The sequence below is a fragment of the Ixodes scapularis genome, unplaced genomic scaffold (genome assembly GCF_016920785.2).
Source record: "Ixodes scapularis isolate PalLabHiFi unplaced genomic scaffold, ASM1692078v2 PGA_scaffold6__148_contigs__length_123643588, whole genome shotgun sequence".
In the NCBI taxonomy this organism is placed as follows: Eukaryota; Metazoa; Arthropoda; class Arachnida; order Ixodida; family Ixodidae; genus Ixodes; species Ixodes scapularis.
Window position 1 is genome coordinate 38,508,571 of NW_024609881.1, and position 9,590 is coordinate 38,518,160.

The window sequence follows — 9,590 nt, forward strand, 5'->3', positions numbered from 1 at the left end:
TGCAAGTTCTCTTAAGGTTGGGGATATTGATTACTATTAGCTATTAGAGGTATAAAAGCGCCAAAACAACAAAAACAGTGGCGAAGGTAGACAATTGTCTACCTTCGTCTTAGTTTTTTGCACACTCGCAACTGATGTTGTTTTTTTGTTTTTTTTTTAAAGAGAATTTACTACACAAGCCCCATCGGCCAATATAGTCATCATCACTTCGCGCAAAGCATTTTCGTTTATTAGGGCGATTGATGCCTCACTTACACACTCTTCCTTTTTCCTAAATATCACATTCTTCATGCAGTTCTCTGCTTGTTTTCTCATTGTAACTGTCAAGGATCTTAACATTGTGCAACACCAAGGAACAGGGGCGTCTCTTGCAGTAAATAGCGTGGTGACCAGACAGGTAGCACGCGTGGCAGCCGCGTGCTCACGGGGACAATCATTCATCACCTGCCCATTTGGCCAAGATACTCTGCTCCTCACAATAGTGGTATCAGATACACAATGCCTAAGGCGCACTCAACAAATTTATTCTTGTGTTTTTTAGGCTGCAAGGATCAGGCGGCTGCTCTGGTTCTTGTTTCTGTGGCAGAGCAGAGCCATCTTATTGTGTGCCGGGAACACCACGAGAATGCGGTATCGCTGGTCGACTTCCCTTAATTGTGTGACACTGAGTGTAAGTATGGTATGACAGCTAGCCATACATTGGACCTCTCAGGAGTGGGTTTGTTTATGCAGAAGCAAGCTACCTGCAGATGTGTATAGATCAGGTCGCCAAACGCCTGTTAAAAAAGTTGAGGCATAAACAAACTCGCTCGTGAGATTCCCATTGTGAGACCAGATCTGGTACCATACTTACACGCAGTGTCACACAATTCAAGGAAGCTGTCAGCGGTACCGCTTTACTGTCGTGTTCTCGGCACACAATAAAATGGCTCGACTCTGCCACAGAATCTACAGGCCCAAGCCGCCGTCTTATCCTTGCAGCATAAATCACAAGGATAAAATTGCTGGGTGTGCCTTGGGCATTCTGTATCACACACCGCTAATGTGGGGAGCATGCAGTGTATATTGGCCGGATAGGCAGGTGTGTGAATGACCGTGCCCGTGAGCACGCGGCTGCCACGAGAGCTAGCCTCGCCATTCACTGCAGCAGATGTTCCTGTTCTCGGGTATGGCATTATGTTAAGATTTTTGCAGATACAATGCATTATGGGTATTGCATTATGTTAAGATTTTTGCAGATACAAGCAGAGAACTGCATGAGGCATATGAAATTTTAGAAAATGAAAAAGAGTGTAACTGAGGCATCAATCGCCCTATTAAAGAAAATTGCTTTGTGCCGAAGTGATGATGACTAGGCTGGCCGGTGGAGCCTATATAGTAAATGTTGTTGCAAAATAAAACAACAGTTGCGAATGTACCTTCTGTTGTCCACCTTCGTCTGTCGTTGTTGTTTTTGGTACCTTTAAACGCCTCTAATACACTTAACAAACTAGCCTAATTAACCAATTTACTATTAACTATCTGTGTTCATCAAACACTTCTAACCACCCGCATGTCACAGCCATTCGTGCACATGCGCTTCTCTGAAAGGCATTCATATTTATGTAATCACCGTATTTGGTTTTATTCTTATGTTTCACATAACCTTCGGAGACATTGCGGTTCCTGAACCGCAGTTAAAGCATGTGGACACGAAGCAGCCGTCTATTTGCGCCCAGGAGCTCGCGGTCATGGTATTTGGAACCGAGGTCCTGACAAACTGCTGCCTTACTGGACCGTCAATGATGGGAAAGCTTCCTAAAGAGGGAGTTAAGGACTTGCTAGGTGAGTAAATTGCCGTAAAGAAAAAATGGCAAGAGACTATTGCAATCAAACTTAAAATGAACGAATGCTAAGTCTACTCTTGACATATATTTGGCTTGAATGCTGGACAAAAGCTCACCGGTGAAAAGCTCACCAGGTGAAAATTTCATGTTGGTCTTAACATGAGCGCAGAGAACTTGGGTGCATGAGTGCGACACTAAAACACAACGATTTATTAAATCTGACAGGCACATGGTTTGTTGATTAGAGTGGAAGCAAGTTTAGTTATCGATTGGTTAGAAGAAAATGCAGTCCCCTACTGCCTCCAGCAGTCTTGGTAGATCTCGGTGTACCTGGAACACCTTGCAAATATTTTCCAGACGGTTCTGGCATACCTTGAGTCAACCCAGGTTGATCTTATCAGCTTCAGCTCCACTCAGTTTGGTGACTAAAATTATAATCCCAAATCGTTCCTTCTGTGCCTGTTACGGCTCACCTTCCGAAACCGTTGAATGAGATGGGGTACCACTTCTTTTAAAAATAGTGCAATGTCCATTGCGTCCGCACTTTATCCCAGCTCGTGATTCACCGGGCAGCCAAAAAAAGGTGAGCGATTGTCCGGGTCTGCAAAAAAAAAAAAAAAACAACGGCTGAGCTTTTGTTCGGTGAGCGTCTGTCGGGTGAGCTTTTGCCTGGTTACCATTGGGCTTCTGTTTCGGTGCTCATGGATGTTTTTTTGTTGTTTTTTTTTGTTGCTTATTTTAAGGTATTTGTCTTTTTGTGTCGTTACGTCTTGCGCTCCACCTCCGGTTTCCAATAATGCGCCCTAGTTTTAGCATACTTTAATTTTTGCCTAGATTAAAATTAACTGTGATGTTCCTTCTGCTTAATTTTGATCGCCGATGCATATCAGCGATTAAACTTAACGAACCTTCAGTTTTGTTTACCTTTGTGTACAATTTTCTGAAGACAGCTGACATCTTACCCGAGCTTTAGGCTGCTGACTGTTTCAAAACCTTCAGGTTGTTCAGTTATTTTTAAAGTAATTGTTTGGTATAGTAGTATGGCCTCAGTTGGTTTTGGATCAGCAAACCCTGAATTGTAATATAAAATAGATAGCAGAATCAGAATTAAGAAATGTGGTCAGCTGTGTGTATAGAATTATTGTCTAGCCTACGCCATCTCCGACTTTCGAGCCAAATATCCTGAAACACATGTTCTCTAACAGGCTTCCTAGTACAGTATCCTTAGGGTTCTCTCAGCCCCTGAACTTCCTCAGTCATTCCTACATCATTGTCATACACTCCTTAGATGTGCATTATTGTTTACAAGGCCTCTAGGCTTCTGAACTGTTCAATTGGAACAATGCCAAAAGTGGAAGGAGCTCCTCGGCTAACAATAACAAAAAATTTTTGTTCGCTGATATAAAAAATTTTAGAGTCCCTGCCGCAAAGAATGTTAGGTTTTCAGGCTTTTAAAGGGGTTATGAAATAGTCTTCAGGCTTCGGCTGAGTGCGGCAGTGGCTCACCGTCACTTGTGCATTGAAGATCAGAAAACAATTTTTGCCAAGGTGCACTAGTTTTATTTTTAAAAAAAATAAATAGGCTCAAGTTTGGAGGGCCCCTGAATCTTTAAAGTCCTTTCCAGGTCACGTGCGTGTGACACGAATGAGGGGCCAAATGAGTGAATGACAACATTTATAAAAACCTTACCTTCAAATTGGGCAGATACCTGCTCACCTCGCAAACTCAACCACTATTGGCGCCACGCCAGTAGTTCATGTGGCCACCATGAGCTGCATGATGGTAAATAAAACTTTTTTTCCTATCTGATTATGCTGCGCACTCACTACATTTCGAGGGATCATGGATTGGTTTTAGTCATACTTATGTTAAGATAAAAGAAATAAAAGTAACGAGCTCGAGACTCTTTCCACGGTAAAATTGTTTATGAACCCTTTAGTGCATTGCAAATTGACGAAATGCCTTGTTTTAGATTATTTCCCAACAGCAGCATTTTGCAGTTGTCAATAAACATAGTCACTGTTCCCCGTGCTCAATATATTTAGATGATTAACTTTTTGTTGTTGGTTTCTCTTTGGGAAATTCGCTAAAATTATGTGGACATGAAGTTTTATGGAGTTTTAATGGAGTTTAATACGGAGTTTTAATGCAAGTTTCTTAATTGTCTTTTCTTTTCAGCTTTTGTTATTGCCTAATTCCCTGGGGAAACTCGGAAGTCGGTGAAAGGATTGCTGCGAAGGAAGTGCAGCAATACTTCCTACACTCACAAGAAAGCCTCCAACACACAGAAGAAAACAGCAGAATGGGAGAAAAAATTAGATTTCATTTTCAATCATTTTGTGCATTGGCTTTTTTTTCTCCAATCTGATGAGCGATTAAAATTTTAGATTTTATTTAACAAGTGCATTAACTTTTTCTTCATTCATTTAACTTCAGTCATGGTAGATGATAAATATTGTAGGTTTTATTTTAACAGGTGCAATACTTTTTTACTCATTTTCTTTAGCATGATAGTTTGTAATTATTTTGTTCTTCTAATAAAAGCATGGTTAAAGCTTTAAGTGCGTCTGTGATATTTGTAAGTCCGTAAAAGTATTGTTTTTTTTTTGTTTCATTGTAAGTGTGTTTGTTGTAGGCAACATGTGTTCGTTCTATTGAAAAATGTTTGTTTAATAAAAAGTCTTACTTTAATCTGTCATCAATTTAAACTCTTCGTCTAGAGTAAAGCCTGTAACGTAATGTATTGTAGTTTCGATAAGTGGCAAACATTGCAATTACTAAACCAATATAATTTTCTACATACCGTATATGGAATTGGTCAGAAATAAATTCGTGAAATGCTTTAAAAGTTCTATTAAGTATACCTCCGTTTATATTTGGAAGCCTCCTTCCAAGGTTAATCCTGGGTACACTTTATAATCAATCAATCAATCAATCAATCAATCAATCAATGTTTATTTTTTCTCTTCTGCTAACCAACAGCTCGAAAGCCTACTGGGTTAAGCACACACAATTGAAATATACCCAAAATACAGAGTAGACAAAATAAAGAGTTGTGAAAGAAAAAAATGCAAGCACACAAACGTGTATATATGCCAATTAAAACACATGCATCAAAATGATCGTTATCCAAAAGACAGGTTTGTACTAAAAATATCGACGTCAGTAAATTGCGTGTTTAAAACATGTTGGATACGCGAAACCGGTGATGCGTTTCGAATGAGGTCTGGGTAAAAGACTCTAGGATTTCTAGAGTTTGTTCTAAGTGGTAATACTAAAGGCCAGCGTAAAAGCATACTAAAATGCTGCTCAGAATTGCACTGAAAGAGTGCCTAAATGCATATTAAAATTCCGCTTAAAGTATGCTAGAAAAAGTATCCTAAAAGAATGGCGAAATGTTACTTTCTAAATGCGTAAGAAGTATACTAAAACACCTCTTACCGGTATGCTTATACGTATCCCAAAAAGGATGGAAAAATGTTACTTTTGAAGTGCGTCAGAAGTATACTAAAAACCGGCCAATTTAGAGCATCAAGAATACTTTTGAAAGTGCAATTATAGTATATTTTAAGAGCCCCGGTTTTTCGCTAAGGGACGTGTCACCCCACGCCACATTGTGGTTGCCGCGGGTACATGGACCGCGGCAAAGGGGTGGATGTGTGGTGCTACGTAGCCGGCCTGGCAGCCCTCCGCCAGCAGGACGAGGCAGGGCATGAGGGCGAAGCGGAAGGACACGATGCATCATGTTTGATGGTCTGCTGAGAACGTTATACTGCAGAGTAGACGCTCAGGAAGCGTTGCATAGTTCTAATGGGAGAGAACAGCCTTCGAATCGCCGTACGATTCTCGTTTGAAGATGGCTCTTAGTTGCCTAGTCTAAGATGATTGATCCAAAAATAAAAGCTCAGAAGATAACGGACGGCAGGATAATATTCTAAGATTATTGATTTATAATTTTGCAATATTTCACGCCTGTTCATATAAAAAATATATCTATACATCTTTAACTATATGTATTATTTGTGTTACACTTATAGCTCTTTGCATTCTCATCTGCAGTAATGGATGTGCTTATATGGCTGCTGGCGGTCGTTCCCGAAATCGCTGCGGACACTAAGTGTATTCATGGATGTGTTCATGCTCTCTGTGATTGTAGATGTTTCCAGTGACTCGCTCGAGTGAAGACTGTGCCAGAGACCTGTTATGGGAGGACATTCATGGGCGGCTTTGTTTATACACTGGAACGTGCCGTAATAATGTATGATCGCAAATCGCAAAAAAATCTCGCCCAATACTTTTTTCTTTTTTGTGGATTGCTTGCTGCGTTATTTTTTTTTTTTTTTTGAGGCCTTGAGAGCGATCACCAGGCGAAAATAATTTACCGGCATCATTGGGACTTCCTCGATACCAACATCGCATCGGCGCATCGAATGAAACGACTGTAGGCTGCGGAGGGTGCTCCTTGCGAGATTTAAGCGTTCTCATACCTCTGAACTTATTTCCATGAGTTCAAAAAATATATGTTTTCTACATTTTAAACAAACGCCGAGACTAGGGGGCAGTAGGACAGCACAACACAAAGTCCCCTCAGCCGCGGTTTATGTCCCCGTGGCCACCATAGTGTGGCGTGACGTGGCACGTAGGCCGAGGTGGCCTACATGCCACCACTCGCCCACGGATACACCATCAGCCAGAAGGATGTTGTCCACCCAAAGGCCACCGTTACCAAGCACAACCCCTTCTTCGGGTGAGTTATTGAGTTGAGACTTGTTGTGTTGTCCTTCTGCCTTTTAGTCTCGGGGTTTAAGCGCGAAACACATGTACGACGAAACCGTCCGATCCGACGTCCGACCGCGCAATACGACGGTCGAAGGCGAGGGTTTTCAACGCTCTCCGATGCTACGAAAACCCTCTCGCCCCAAGGTCATTCCGGCAGTCCGCACGTCGGATCGGACGGTTTCGTCGTACATGTGTTTCGCGCTTTAGTCTAAAATGTTAAACCTTCACCAGCTTGTTTGCGCTCTAACATTTTGTTCGTTAAAAAATATATGTGTTTTAGAGGTGTTGAGTGTAGGACTGGATTGTAATGAAGCATATGTGCAAGCGAGTATTTCAGACGTATTTATGTAATAATATGAAAAATAGTATAAATAAATTTGTTATCATTAAGAACCCCACCCTCCTCACACATCCCCTCCGCATATCCCCATTTGACCTTGATGACGCCTCGGAGTTTTCTTCAATATCTACGTACGCGTATCCGCAAGGATAGTAAAGATTGCCTCCAGAGGACGACACCCGAAGCCCTTTTCTCCCCCACCGACAAACACGCGCGCACAAGAAGTATTTCTTAGCATAATCATAACTAACGCTGCACACACCCCATATTATTCAAAAATGGCTCCTTATCAACCTCCCTATTTCCCAGAGCTGCCCTCACTGTCAGAAGACAGCGAAAACAGAGCTCCTTCACCTTATATTGGATTGCTCCTCATTCACGACCGTCCGAGCACGATTGAACACATCCTTCATTCCGACCATGCAACCCTCGTTCAACACCTCTTCGATCAACCTGCCAGTAGACACCTTCTCGCCACTTTTGGTAGCGGTAATGGTCTGACCAGGATAGTGTACCCTGACTCACTTTTTCCTTTCGACTGCTCCAAGATGCCCAGCATGACTTAGGTGCTGGAGGAGACACCGAAGACCAAAGACGGCGGAACTGGCGCCACTTCCGTAGAAGCCAGACGCTCCCCCCCCCCCCCCCCCTCAACCCCCTTACCCCCCACAGCGGCCTTGTGCCATCCGCCCTCCCAAAGGATCAATCAATAAATAAATTATTCCGAACATTTGCCGGGTATTATTTTCGGCACAAGGCCTGCTCTTCAAACATATTGGGATGCAAGGAAACACGAGGTACTGTTGCAATTTTTTTTTGGGGGGGGGGGGGAGGGCGGGGGAGGATTTTTAGGTGCCGAAGCGGGAGTCGGGGCTGTGGCTCGCAGAATGCATACCCCCGAAGGAACAGTCCTGAGCGGGATTATTAAAGAATAACTTTTATGTACAGTGAATATACAGGCAGCATTGTCAACTGGTTGTTCGGGAATCAGCGACGTCGGGCTCCCTGAGCCCATGTTATATAGCCATCCGAGGGCGATAGGGCCCTCTTAAAGAAGCAAGCCTTCCACGGAGTTCGCGCGTTCACGTAGTGTCCGAAATGCGGGGGCGGCTGATGCTATTTCCGGGTGTTCTTTTAGCGAGGGGCAGATGATGTAATCCCTCAACGTTCTTGCCGCGCTCCGGTGGCTGATGTAAGGAGTCGACGTACTTGCTGAAACCCAACACGGACAGACCCGCACACACACACGCACACGTACGCCGGTGTTTCTCGTTGGGAGGGCCGGCGATCCCAGATCGTCTCGTGACCTTCGGAAGATGTTATTTTTGAGTTTAGAGCCTTGAGCGAAGGCCGTCGCAGCGGTACACGTGCCCCGTTTAGTAACCGATGTGGCATTCAGAAGCATGAGTTGATGAATTCCAGTGAAAAACTGTTGTTTATTGTTCGAACCCGTCTCAAAGTGGACATCAGTCCACGTTTGAAGATGTGTTTTCTGTGGCTGTGCCTTTTTTTTGTCCTTGAGTTTAGTTGTTTTTTTTCGTCTATTCTGTACGATTAACATTTTAGATAATTTATTTTACGTTTTGTTATAAAATGGAGATGCTGCGACAGTCTAATTCTTCAAGTTGCTTAATTGCTGCACTTTTGCGAACCTTAGGCACAATATATGTTGAAACACTCCAACATTATTAAGAACAGAATTTACTTCCTCATTTTTACTTGCCCAATGATACGAATAATTCGTAAAATATTAGGCTGACGAACATACCATCGTTTATGATAGAACCGAACACGTCAAACTACTCTTAGTCATACCTTTAAGTAAAGCTTTTGGTGTTACAAATACGCCGAAATTGTCCTGAGTATTCGAAGAAAACCAGTGAGAGCTGGTAATACTAAAATAAATTTATCAAGCTTGCTTTACTACTTTTTGATGCAGGCTATAAGCCCATACTACTATATAATAATGTGGTATTTCAAACTTAGCTTTAGCTTAGTATACTTCAATGGAAAAAAAAAAAGCTTTCTTATTCAATTAAAAGGGTTGTTTTCATCTTGGACGCAGCTTAGTCAACGCGAGCGGAACGCGCGATTAGAAGACAGAGAAGCGCGCTTGCCGTCAGTGGTTGGGGAAATACAGAAGCACAGGACTTTTTTGGACGGGGAAGCACACGTACTTCGGGCGCCAGTAGAAGGCGAACTTGCACGCCATATACTGCGGGAGACAGTCATCTTAAACGTTTTCTATAGACCTCTTGCATCAAAAAAGATTACTAAAGTAATCAAAACTATATTTTAAAAATTTCAAAATCATGCGTATCAGCCGCGTTTTGAAGTTCACAAACTACGTTCCAGGGCCGAGTATTTTGGGACGTTTGTTTCGAAAATTCAGAAGATGATACCATTTCATGACCCAACAAGCCGACTATGAAATTTGACTCACCCACTCCCACCGCCATGCTAATAAGACGCAACTCTTAATGTTGCTTGACCTATATTTGTTTCCCCAGTTGGGACACTAACCTGGCGTCTCAAGTTGAAACAACTAGAAAGGTTTTAATCTTTCCCACTTGGCTCATTGTTCAATCAATGATAGGAATATTTGTCTCCAGTGGGAATAATTCTAGCGTTGGCACCGAGTCCA